This window comes from Haliaeetus albicilla, chromosome 12, assembly GCF_947461875.1.
Source record: "Haliaeetus albicilla chromosome 12, bHalAlb1.1, whole genome shotgun sequence".
Classification (NCBI taxonomy): Eukaryota; Metazoa; Chordata; class Aves; order Accipitriformes; family Accipitridae; genus Haliaeetus; species Haliaeetus albicilla.
Genome location: NC_091494.1, coordinates 41746144 through 41759555, shown reverse-complemented (window position 1 = coordinate 41759555; position 13412 = coordinate 41746144).

Genomic DNA, 13412 nt, shown 5'->3' with positions numbered 1-13412 from the left:
GCAGCAGCTCCAGCCCCCTTTGGCTTCATGGGGTGCTGGGGGACTTGGCCACGCTGGTACTGGGAGCCTGAAGTGATGCTCTGGTCCAGCGAGGTGCCCTCCTGTCCCTGTCCCTGTCCCCTGGAGTGGGGTGGAGGGAGAACTCCCAGCCCTCCCAAGCGTGCTTAATTTCTTTAAATGGACCTTGGCTCCAAATCCCCTGAAGTTTGGTTGCCTCTGAGACCCGTCCTTGCTCTTGCTGCTTCCCCAGGCTCAGAAGAGGTGGGTGAGCAAAAGGGATATTTTTTTTTTTCTCCTTGTGCAAATGTTTTTCCCTTCTGCTTTGTGCAAAGGCGAGAAGAGTCCCCCTCCACGCCAAAATACGTGGCGTATCTAAACCTCTCATAGCTCCAGAAGGAAATAGAGGAGGTGCTGCCTTGCCTTTCCTTTCAGCCAAGGAAAGATGCAAAATTCCCGAACTCGGCTGCCTCTTCATTTCGAGGGCTAGACACACGCTGTGCTCAGACAAGATGACAAGCTGATGAGGTGGAGCATTGCAATCTCCCTTGGTGAGCGGGAGCGGGATGCTGCGGCTCGGGAGCTGCGGGAGGGAGCGGGAGCCTCCGCCGGACCTCGGGACCCCCAGCTCCAGCTTCCCCAAGCCCCACGGGCTCGGCGCTGGCCGTGTAGCATGGGCTGGGCATTTGTTTCGTAAGGACATCAACCTTTCAGGTCCCTTTTAATTATGATTTGATCAGCACGTTTCAAATCAAGAAATCTGAAAATACCAGCGGGAAACGCTACCTTCTGCTAAAAAGCTGTGAGCCGGGAGGGGACGATGTCCCTTCCAGAGCCAAATGCTGAGTATTTAATCACAACTATTTAATACGGCCAGGACCAGCTCCACGGGGCTGCTTAGCACCGCGTGCCTCGGCTCGGGCACGGCCGGGCTGAGAGACCCCATTTGCAAAGGTTTTAGGTGCAGTCAGCACAGAGGGGGCTCTGCAGGGTCTCGGGCTGCTGTTAACGTGGCCAGCTGCCCACTCACCCCACACAGCGTGGAAAAAGCAGAGGTCTGAGTTCCTCTCCGGTGGGGGTGGCTTCTCTCTCATCTTTTTTTTTTTTCTTTTTTTTCCCTCCCCCTCTTCTTGAAGCTCTCCGAAACAAGTGCTGTTTTACTGCAGATAATTTACCAGCTGCACAAAGGCTGCCTTGTACCGCTGAGCTCCAGATGTTTAACATTTCACAAAAAAACCCTAATCATAAGGTACCTGTTTCACTGGAGCACCAGCTGAACTGGATGGGGAGAGAGCTGCCTTCCAGGCTTCGCCCTTCCCTTTCACAGGCAGCTGCCGGCAGATCCCAGCCTTCGAGAGAGCACATAATATCTGGTGCATCGTAGGTGCCTCAGAGTCACTGCTCGCGCTGCCCTTGTTTTGGGGCGCAGGGGCTGCGGAGCGGGGCCAGCCCAGCTTTGCCCAAAATGGGCTTGACAGGAGCGGCTGCAGGGGCTGATCCCTTTCCCTAATCCCATTTGCAGGGGGTCTCTGCAGCGGCTCAGCCTCCGACAGCTCTGCCGGAGGGTGCCTACAGGTAGGGCCAGGGGTAGGAATATCGGCTTCCCACCTGTGACCCCTCCTCGTGGGAAATGGGCATCTCCGGGATGGGAGATGCTGCCCCAGCAAGAGCAACACACGCTGCAAGGGGCTCCTGGGAGGAGAGCTGGAAGGGTTCGTACGGGGGATTTTTTGGGGGGCTCTGGGGACAGCAATCTGCAGGTCTGGGTTGTCCTCAAGGGCTCTGGCACAGCCCCGGGTGTCCGGCTGCTCCATGGCTCTGCCCTTGCTGTAGCGCCGGAGGTGCTGGGCTCCTCTGGGAGAAGGTGGCCTCGGGATGGATCCTGCAAAGTCCTGAGGGCTGTGGTCCTGCAGAAGAGTGGTTGCCTGGCTCTGGTCCATCCCCACCCCATTCCTCTGACTGCAATCCCTTAATTGTTTCAAAAAAAGCACATGACAAAAGGCAGGGAGATAATTACAGTCCCTTGCTCCCCCCTTATCTCCGGGGAGAGCGTGTTGGGCAAATAGCAAACAGAGAATTAATTCTGGCGGTGGCCGAGGCTCCGTGGACCAGGCTCTGAATGGCAGGCAGGGCTGATTTACTGCCGTTGTTCACAGCTATATTCAGCATTTTATTGCACCTATAATTATTGTTTTCCGTCGGGATCTCGTGGAGATGTCAGGCCGGCACCAGCCATTTCCCACTCCCGGCACGTCCCACCTTGGCGGAGGAGGACAGGCGATGCAGCCCAGTGTCCCCCAGTTTTGGGGACCCGCTGGCTCCCAGCAGGCAGTGACCCCCTGCCTTGCCATCGAGCCGCCGTGCAGATGAGCGCGTGTTTCTGGGACGCCTTCCTCCCCAAAACCCGTGGCCGGGGGCTGCGAAAAATGAAGGCGCAACCTGCAGGTCCCCTGTGCCCTGGGGAAGTATTTTCTGCGAAGGGTGATAGTGGGAACACGCGAAGGAGGTGGTGATGGCCATCTGGTCTCATGCGGACAGGGCAGAATCCGACCCACCCTTCGGCTGGATGAGGCATCTCATCTTTGAGGTCCAGCGTGAGAACGAGCCATCACGCTGTGGGTGGTGGAGGTGGAAACCCAAGCGCACGCGTTTGCTGGGGAGGCAGGAGGAGAGCTGCCCATCCTTCTCTCCTGCCAGAAGGGACGCTTCGCCGCAGGACGGCCGAGCGGCTGACCGGCTCTCCTGGCAGCTGAGAGGCCTCGGGAGTGGACTGACCCACTGGCAAGTGCTCCCCAGCCAAAGCAGCCCCTCATTCTCATGCAAAATGTGCAAGGGGGGAGGGAATGAATCCCTCCATTGGGGAGCAGAGCCCGGCGACTTTGCCGCAATGAAGTAATCCTCCCCCGGCACCCTGAGCATATAAAGCACCGCAGAGCACAAGTGCCTCTCTGTCCCGTCTCTTTCTTCTCTTTCCCTTTAATAATCTTACTCTTTTGTCCCCATACGTTTACCCTCCGTGTCATTGTCCCCTTCCACTCCGGTAGCTGGCTGCCCATCGCAGCCGGACCCTCTGCCTTGGAGGTGCTCACGGTGCCACCTGTTTTTTCTACTTTATTTTCCAGGACACCTGATGTATTTATTTTCTTTTATTTTTTTTGCCTCTGGTTTAGGGTCTATTAAGTTTACTCCTTCTTCCCCTGCCCTGGGAGACCCGGTTAATGAGTAACCATAGCGTGCTTGGAGGCAGCTGTCTCAGACAAACTGACGGAGACTTTTTTGGAGCTGCATAAGGGAACGTTTGTTCTGCAGCTTCTCAATAGATCCTTGTGCAGGAGGCAAGAAGTGTGGGGAGAGAAAGAAAGAGACACTAAATCACTGGACTCCTTGAAAATCTCGCTGCGTGTGTGTGTGGTTTTATTCCTTTTTATAATACATGTTAGATGAGTCACCTTTTCAAGTTTAAAGAATGAATTTATCTTCACAACGGAGCACACAATGTACTTTTTAACAGCGTTTCAGCTTTAAAGTTCTTTTTAAGTAACTTAAGTATAAAACACACAGCCTATATATACACTGGCATGGGGTTAGCGTCACATGAGTGTGGTTTTTCTTTGTCCCAGTCCCAGCGTAGAGCAGATTTTGCTCTCACGGTTCATAATTTTACCTGTTCCCTTCCTTTGCTTTTGTTACACGGAGACATTTTGGGGGTTTTTATCAGATCTTTGCCATCTGGGTTAAAGGCTGTTTTGTTTTCCCTAGGATGCCTGGCTGACGGGCCAGGTAGGAGATGGAAGCCCGTGTGCCGTGGAGGAGAGCAGACTGGGCGAGTGGGTCCCGTGCCCCAGCTCTCCTGCATGACCTTGGCAATGGCATTTAAACCTCTCTTCCCTGCTTTGCTTTTGTCACTATGCAAACAGGTGATGGATGTGCCTTTTCTCCTACTTGCGGTGGTTTTATCCTTCCTAGCGTACTGGGAAGGTTGTGGAGGGTGGATGGGATGTTGTGAGCAGGCAGAAAGCCGTGGGAGCAGGGTACCAAATTGCTCCTGGTTGTCTTGAAATGTCTCGCCCTCTCTCTGTGGCTCTATAATTTTTTGGTTCCCGTCAACCTTCGAGTTTCTCGTGGCCAGCTGTGCACCTCGGAGGGCCTGTTGTGTGCCTGCAGGGCTTGCTTGTGTGCTATGGAAGCATCACACCCACCAGCCCGTGTCCGCACGTGGCTCAGGTCACAGTCCCTGCTCCTGGTCCCTGCAGCCAGACTGGGACATCGTTGCTTTGCAGCTCAGCGCCGTGCTCTCACTCTTGCCCTGGGGTCCTGGGCATCCCCCATTGCCCTCCCCACCGGCATGCCGTGGGATGCAGGATGGGGCAGCCTGGCCCTGCATCTCCTGTTGGTGCCAGCGCTCCAGTTCCCATCACCCAGCCGGCTGCAGCACCTTTTACGTATCAGGACCAGTGATGGTAGCGAGATCCTTCACGTGTTCTTGCTCTACGCTTGCTTGGGACAAGCAAAGCACGCTCACGCCGTCGGCAGCAGGACGGAGGGAAAAGGAGCGTTTCCCGAGGTGTAGCCGTCCTTCCTTCGCGGCTCCCCGCAGCCTCTTGGCTGCATTCAGGGACAGCTTTGCTCCAGCTCTCTCCAAAGAGGTTTCCCACCGCTCTCGCAGTCGGATGAGGCAGCGGGAACGTGCGGAGCGGTGTCCGTGCGGGAGCAGCCCGTCCTTCCCAGGGACCCGCCGGTGCGCGCTTGTGGTCCAGGCTGCGATCCAGCACCGGGGAGAAAACTGAAAACATGTAACCACACTTTTCCTCCTCTTTTACAAAACCTCAGGGTTTGGGGTTTTTTTTGGTTTTTTTTTGAACTTTGGGGTTGGTTCAAGTTTTGGGTAAAGATTCAGGTTGTTTGTGTTTTACCTGAAACGCAGCTCCCCGTTCCCTGGAGCAACAGGTCTTTATTGGCTCTTGCAGACACTTGGCACTCTCAGTGCGTAAAATAAAAAGCTTTTTGTTTCCATACTTCAATATATTTATATATATTTAACTGGTTTGGGGAGGGTATTTGAAGGTCAGAGGACTTTCAGAGGTTATAGTGCTGGCCAGGCCCTGGGAACAGCCGTCCTGTGGGAACTCATTCCTAGCTCACCCTTCCCAAATCTCTTTTATTTTGCCAATGTTGATGCCCATCACTAAATGCCTTTTTTTTTTTTTTTTGGTAAAAATCAGCAGCAAAGTCCACAGTGAACTTTATAGATGTGCCATTCACAAACTGGTGTGGTAAAAGTAACACGACCTCAGGCTGTGAACCCAACCGTGCTACCGAGAAGGTGTTTGTACTAACAAAACTTTTACAAGAATAAGCAGTTTTTCTGGCTCCACCCTCCCACCAAAGGCTGGTGCAGCTGCAGGTTGGGGCAGACGGGCTCCAATCGCCTCGTGGTGCTTTCCCCGTTTGTCTGGAGGAATCAGCATCCCAGTTCTTTCTCCCTGCCAAATACTGACCATCAGCAATTTGGTATCCCAAGGATATTTTCAGCTGGAGAAGAATCAGGGCCCAACCATCCTCCTGGTGGTATTTCAGCCCCGTTCGGCAGCGTAGCTGTGGCACAGAGACTCCAACCCCAAAGCCAGCCCTGGAGCAAGGCGCAGAACCTGCGTCTCCAGCAAAACCCTCTTCCCTTTCCGTTTGCTGTTGCGCTGAGGTTTTCCTCTGCTTAAAAGCTGTCACAAAGCAACTCGGAGCCAGCGGCCGCAGGAAGTTTTGCCCCGTGTTCCGCAGCCCTTGGACCAAACCGCCCCGTCCTCCTCGCCAAGGAGTGCCCCGAGTCCCTGCCCTCGCGGGATAAAGGATGCTTTCAGCTGCTCTGAGCGGATCTGCTGGGAAACTACTGATTTTCCATGACTTGGAAACATCTGGTTGACATTCTTACATCCACAGGCTCTTGTGTAATTATCCTTATTACCTGATCCACATGCACTGTATCTTGCTTTATGGGTAACCCTGCTCTCCCTCCCCGCCCGCACCACCCGCCACCATCACACAAGCATACGGGCCACTTTCTTAATTAAAACTTTGAGCTTTCTTCCTCTGGCTCAGGTCTCCCCTCCCCATCTCAGCAGTGGCTGAGGAATGCGAGACAGGAATGCTGTCCTCTTGCAAGGAGCCAGGGAAGGGGGGGCAGCTATCACTTAAAAACAATGTCTTTGTGTTTCCAGCCCGCTGTAGTCACGCAAGGCCGTGCCCGGGTGTGCACGGCCGCCCGCCCCGCGCCTGCTGCCTCACCTGGCACCGACACGGCAGAGTTCAGCATCTTCCAAACCCTTTTTACCATCACGTCATACTCTTGCAAAACCAGACCTGGGAGCATCCCATAAATCAATGCCAAGCTCCTCTGTGAGTACGTAGCTCACCTTTCCATTTCAGTTCCTTCCTCAGACTGTCCTCGGGGGCCGGCTGGGGGTCTCTGTGCAGAGCAGAGGTACCTCGCTGGCACCCAGGTACTTTGCACGGTCCTTTTTTCCAGTTGGAAGTTGCCAGCAAAAGCCCATGGAGCTGCAGCAGAGCCTTACAGCACTGCGAGTCGCTTCGGGTGATGTCTAACAGTCCCTTGGCCTGTGTGTGCGTGGCTCTGAAGGAAATGCCACTAGAAAAGGCAGCAAAGCTTCTTAATTAAGTTATAAAAACAGTAATTTGCCTTCCGAAATCCCGGGCCATCTGACCACGCAGCTCTGTGCTTCCACGTGCTCCAGCCCATAGCCCTTTCGAGACCCAGTTCAGGTCTTGCTGGGTCAGCAAGAGCCTTCCCATTGACTCCAGCGAGCTTTGGGTCTCATCCTGCCCGTGAGCATCACAAGGCCAAGCGCTCCCATCCCACCCAGCACGATGAGTCTTTGCTGCAGAGCAGCTGGGCCAGTTCTGCATCCCTGCATCTGTCTGTCTGTCTGTCTGCAACCCAGTCCTGGGTTTATGGTCTGAGCCGCTTTCGGGAGGGGTTCCTGGCTGAGACAGGTGAAGGACAGCACACTGGACCCCAGTACCTCCAGCATCTCCCTCCCCGCTATAAATACCAGATTAGCATCTGCCCTTTTTGGTGCTGATGCTATGATTTTCCACCCTCGTTAGCCGCTCCTGAGCTTTCTCGCCTGGTGCCCAGGGCAGGCTGCCTGCCTGTGTTTCTCATTTGCTGGTTCAAGTCCTGCCACATTTGGGAAGGTGCAACCTCTTAGGGGTGAAGTATTCCTAAAAGCAAAGGGAAGCTGGAGCCAAGCGGGGCTCTGGAGGGGAGGAAAAAGGAGCAGGCAGCTCTTCTCCGCCGGTGACTCAGAGGCAGAGCGGCGAACATCTGCTCGCACGCAGCCAGCCGGAGGAAAATAAGCTCCATCATTTTACTGAACGGCGAGAAAAGGGAGAAAAAAAGGAGCAGCCAAATTTCCATGCTTGACTAAAAGCAGCGGAGCTCTCAGAGGCTGGAATCAGGATTTTCCTTGCCACTTCCCGACGGTGAAGAATCGTCAGACAGACAGTGCTGCACCTTTCTCGGGCCCTGAAGCTGCAGAGACTTGCAGAGGCGCAGCGCCGGGCTGGCACAGGCAGCCCCCGTGGGACGGCGAACCCCATGGGAGCGGGGCCCGGAGCCCCTCTGCTCCGCACGGGCATCGTCCCGCCGGCCGAGGGACGGGGATGGGACCGGGTGGCTCAGGGGGACACGCGGGGGCTGCGGCAGAGCCCCGCATCAGCGCGTTTTCCCAGCTCTGCTCTTCGCTGCGAGTCGCGTTCTGGCGCTTGCCAAACAGGTTTTAATTTCCAGAATGTGGGTATGAAAAAGCAACAGAGCCCCCTCCTCCACAGCGCTAAAATATTATTTTTTTTCTTTTTAATATACCATAAACGATGACCTTTTACCTCCTTAAGAAGGCAGCCAACACAAGCACAACAATGTGATTTGTGCAGCATTTCAGTTGCGGTTTCTTCAAGAAATTCATCTGGTCTCGAAGCAATTAAGGGAAGGGAAGCATTTCCACTCCGGCTTTGGGCCCTGAAAACCTGCCAGGAGGGTTTTTTTCCTTCCCCTTCGCTCTCCCTCTTTCTCCCCCAGCTCCCCTTGCTCACTTGTCCTAGAAAACTTGTGGGGTTTCACTTTGGCAGCTCTCCTGAGCGTGTGAGGATAAATCCTGACCCGGTGCAGGTGGGAAGACACTGGATCCAGGTCCCTGCCCCTGCGCGGCTGATGGGATGGGACGTTGCCCACCCGGAGCTGATCCCGGTGGCCAGCGGGACGAGGGGATGTGCAGGATCGTTCCCCCCTGGCCGGCACCTTCTGCACCCTCCACCCTCTCCCCTGCCCAAAATTCAGTCGTCCCTCTGGCAGAGGAGCTGTGCCTGGAGGGGGCACAGGGCGCGGTGGCATTGGCCCTGCCGTTGTCCCCTGCCTTGTGCCTGGTGTCCCCTTTACAAATTTTCCCCGTACAAACTCCTGGACGGAGTCAAAAGCATGTGGGGTTCGTAAAGCAGCAGGGAAGCGTGTGGGACAAGGCCCCGTCCTTCGAAGATGTACGGGTGACTTTGCCTGGACTGAGCACGCTTGCAAGAATGGGCCTTAAATTAGCCCCTAAGTCAACAGCACAGTTAATTGCTCATTTATTCCACAGATGGGTTAATAATTAAGTTAAATTAATAATTGGGACAATAATTAAACTCAACAATAACCAATACACGGGACCATTGAAGTAATCGGTTTTTGTGCGAAGTATTTGGTGAGGTTACTCATTTACCCAGCAGTTTACGGGACGGATCCTGCGCTCGCCCGGTTTGACACCGGGGCCACCCGTGTCATACCCCGCCGGCAGGGATGCGACTTCTGGAGTCCCGTGAACCGCCGAGCTTTTCCAGGCAAAAAAAACCCCACCGGTTCCCAGCCCACCCCCCTTCGGGGACCACAGAGAGCAGCAGGGTCCCCGTGAGAAACAACCCTGTCCCCTCCATCCCCCGGGGGGGGTCTCCCCCACCGCCTAGCACCGTCCCCTCCCCGCGGCGGGTCAGACGGAGGGAGGGACGGACGGACCGAGGGAGGGACGGACAGGCGGAGGGAGGGACGGACAGACCGAGGGAGGGACGGACAGACCGAGGGAGGCGGCTCCCAGCCCCGGGGGGGGGAGGAACTACAAGTCCCGTGAAGCCGCGCCGCCCGCCCGCCGCCACCGGGGCTATATAAGGGGGGAATGGCCCGGCCGCCCCAGTCGGAGCATCCCTGGCCCCAGCGGCGACTGGTCCGTCCTGGGTGTCCCCCCCCCCCCCCCCAAGCCACCTGTACCGGCAGCCGCCTGCCTCGGTGGAGTGTTTGCGGGGGGTCCTCCGCACCGGGGGGGGGGTATGGGAACGGAGCCGTGCGCCGACCCCCGGAGGGAGATGTGGCTGTGGAGGAAGAGGAGGAAGAGGATGCTGCAGCCCGGGGGGGGGGCGGAGTGTTTTGGGGATGGGGGAGCGGCTCGGAGGCGGCAGCGGCGCGGCTCGCCGGAGGTAGGTGCCCCGCTCGGCCCCGGGGGGGGGACGCAAGGGGGTCGAGGAGGGAGAAGGGGGTACGGGGGGGGGTCGGGGGCCGCGGAGCTTCTCCGTCCCGTTACTCGGTGCGGCCCCCCCCGGGGGGGTGAGGGGGGTTTGCGGGTGCGCCGCCGGGGGTGCCGGCACGGGGAAGGGTGGGGGTAGGGGGTGAGGGTGTGTCCCCCCCCCGGTACCGCGTCCCTCCTCGTACCATCCGCCTTTGTGTCCCGCCGGGTCCCGGCCGTTCTCCACCCCCCCCGGGGATGCTCCTCGGTCGGAGGGTGAGCGCCCGGTCCCGGCTAGCGGAGAGAGGGAAGGATTCCTCTTCTCCCTAAGAAAAACCGCGTGGATATTATTTTTCTTCGGATTTTTTTTTTGTTTCGTTTTTTTGGGGGGGGGGGGGGGGCACGACACGACATGACACGACATGCCTTTTCCTTTCTCCTCCCGTGGGAAAACCTTGTTAGAAAGGCTCGTAACAGCTCCGTGTGCCCCGGGCAGGTGCCCGGTCGAGGTGATGGGCAAGGTATGGCTCGGCAGCCCCTCTGCAGCCCCTTCCCCTGCTCTGCTGGGGGGGCCGAGGGGTCTCCCCAGCCTTCGGTGCTGTCTGGCACGAGTCTGGGAGCGAGGAACACTTGATCGGGGTTGGTGATGCAAGGTATCTGTGATGCACAAGAGCACTTTTGTGTGAATTCTGGAAAAATATGAATGACTCCCTTATTTTGCTCGCTACAACAAAAAGACCACACCAGTCTAGACCTGCAACCAATAACACACACAAAAATTAGTGCTGTCTGCTCCGAGGGACCCAGCGTGTTGAGGAGAACACCAGCCCTTCCAGTGTGCGAGCCCGCTGATCCGTATGGAGGGCGAGGGATGCTTGTTTGGGGAAAGGATGTTTGAGGTTACTTTGATATAAACAAGAGAAGCTTTTATTGCCCAGACATTGTTAGTGTTGCTCTTTGCTGGCTTGGAATGTGTTTCCTCTGAAGGGTTTCGAGACTAGAGGAATTGCTCGGCTCTCTTGCTAATTGAGACATCTTTTTATAATCACGGTCACAGCTGGTGGGATGAAAGCAGGGGGAGAGTCTGGTGTGCAGTGACTCAGGCCTTGGGCAGAAGCTGCATCTCGCTTTGCCTGGCATTGTGAAGGGGAGATTCCAGCTTGGAGGCTGGAGCAGGGTATGCAAGGATGCCTTTCTTCCCTGCTGTCAGGCAGGTGATGTTTTCAGGACATCAGCTTTCTCGTTTCCCTGTAAAATTAGGGATGGGTGGAAAAATCTTCCCAGGTCTCCCCAGTTCACCTCAGTCCTTCCCACAGGTGTGGGATCCAACATGTGCGGTGAGTTTGAGACCCCTGACAGGGAGACGTCATGGGGCGGAAGGGTGTTGCAATAATTTTCTGCTCTCCTTTTGAGAAAGGCTTTGCTGCAAAAAGAGCCGGTACTGCTTGGACTTGCTCTTTCCATAAAGCTGCTTGTTTACCAGTTGCTTTGCATGTTCAGGTGTCTCAAAAGGTAGTCTGAGATGTGGCACCCCTCAAGCTTCATCTGATGTGTTGGCGGTAATCTTTCTTGGGGTGCTGTTGAATGGCAGCGGGGTGACTCTCTGCAGCCCCTCTGACAGCAGGGGATATAAAGTTTTCTGATGGGAAGGGGGTCCCGAACTGAAGCGTGAAGGTGCTTTGCAAGCACAACGTGTGTGAAGAGAAACACTATCCATTTCTTGCACTGGCAGGAGGAGGTAAACTTGCTCTTATGGCCAGCAGTGTTCCCTTCATGGTGTCTCCCAAGCTGCGGGGTAGGAGGGCTGTGCAAGTTTCATCCCTATTTGCACGGCGGAAACCTTCTGCGTGGCTGTGGAGCATGGGGAAGCCTGAAGCTGGTGGGGTGAGACGCTGGCTGCCGTGGGCAGCCGTCACAGCCGCTTTCTCTGCAGGGCTCAGGTGCTGTGCTCTGGTGGGTTCAATTACAGCGGCTGGAGACGCTGGTGCTGCAGCCGCTTCTCCTGCCCAACAGGCTCCGTGCAGGACTGTGCGTCCCTGCCCAGCCACCTCTGCTGAACCAGTAAATCAGTGCCAGCGCAGTCCAGAACAGATCCTCCCGCTGTGGCGATGGGGCTGTAAGAGCCATGGGGGAAACAACCCAAATAGTCTCAACCCCACAGCTCTTGGACTTTGTCAGGACCCCGTTCAGAGGCACTGAATTGGGGCTGCTCCTGGCAAAGGACCCTGGCAGAGCCCTCTGCCACAGCTGTGCTGGAGCTGTGACCTGGGGAAGGTGGATTTGCCCCTTCTGGGCTGGAAGAGGAGGGATGCCCTAAAACAGACTGGGAGAACTGGTGGTCACAGTCACTTGCAGTGGACATCGTGAGCTGTTTGAGGACCAACTATAAATTAAACTACATATTACTTTAATTAGGGGGTTCCGGTAGTCTTTATCCCAGGCTCAGGTGCCATCTCGTCTACACTTGCCTGACTCTGGGCTCAGTGTGCTGCAGGGTGCAGAGCAGAGAGGGCTTAGGGGATGTTGGGACCTGAATCTTTCCTAAGCGAATGCTTTTGTCTGCAGCAAAGCACAGCTGTGAAATCTGGAAGCCCTGGGCTCTGACCTGGCTCTTCTGAGGGCTGGATTTTGGTGTGCATTCCTCTTGTGCTTGGCTTTAAATATATTTGATACAGTAGCATCACTCCTTGGTGATGAGTGGTTTTTTAGTAGCAACTGGCTCAGATCTGGACTGTTTTGGACTCGAGCTCTTCTGTCTGGGGGTTCTTCTGGATGAGAAATGATCAGAGCGCCTTAAATTTTAGGAGATCAAATGTATTGGGCCACACCCGCTCCCCCTCCCTCTGGCGCTCTGAGCCCCAGACAATGGGGGGATAATGCCAGGAGCACAATGCAGCTTGCTGGGGGGTTTTTTGTTTGTTTGAACTTTGAACAGAAAAGCAAAGCAACAAAAGAGAGGGCAAGAAAGGCACAGTGTTTTGCCAGTTACCAAGGCTGTCCAGAAAGTTATAACTGCATTACAAAGGGTGGCCTTGTTCAGAATGGCTTATTTCATCAGAAAGATGTATTTAAAACAAAAATGAAGGGGCAAATGCTAGCATAAAGTCCCCCATGTTAGCATAAACACTGCATGAAAACACTTTTATTACCTCCTGTAACTCCCTAATAAATACTGTTCCTTTTTGATGAAAGCTCTTAACACAGGATTAGGGTTTACAGTGCGTTGCCTTACTAGTCCCTGGAGACAGAGCCCATGTTCAGTGTGGCTTCGTGTCCTGCTCTGCAGCATGGTTTCAGAGCTTCAAGCCTTCCCCCTTTCTTAATTTTTTGTGTTTTTTTCCCCCCTGTGGCAGCATCTGAATTGCAGGCAGCATTTTCCTGGACCAGCACCCAGGAGGAAGACTGGAATGAGTGTGGTTAGGGAGGTTGTTCTTGCTTCTAGTTCATCGGTAAGTGTGTCTTCCCCCAAACAGAGCTGATGAGGTGCGAAGACCTTGGCCCCAGGGTTGTGCTGCACTCATGCCCTAAGAAGGTAACATTTTTCCTTCAATTGGCTGGCGCTGTCTGCCAAGCCACAGATGTTTTTTGAGGGCTAAAACCTAAGCCTTTAAATAAATGTGTTTGATCCCTGGGTGGTTGTGCAGCTTTCCTTAAAAAAAGAAAAAAAAAAAACCCCAAACCCAAAAACCCTAGAATGGGTTTTGTATCTGGAGCAAATATTATCTAGTTAGGCTTTTCTTAAAGCTTATTCCTCTGGAGTTTTATTCTTGCCTCTTCTCCCTGGGAGGGGATCAGAGCTGTCATCTGTCTGGTACACCTGCAGTAAAACCTTCTGTAGTCTCGTGAAGGAGAAAAGGAACAGCGATGGCTCTGTTC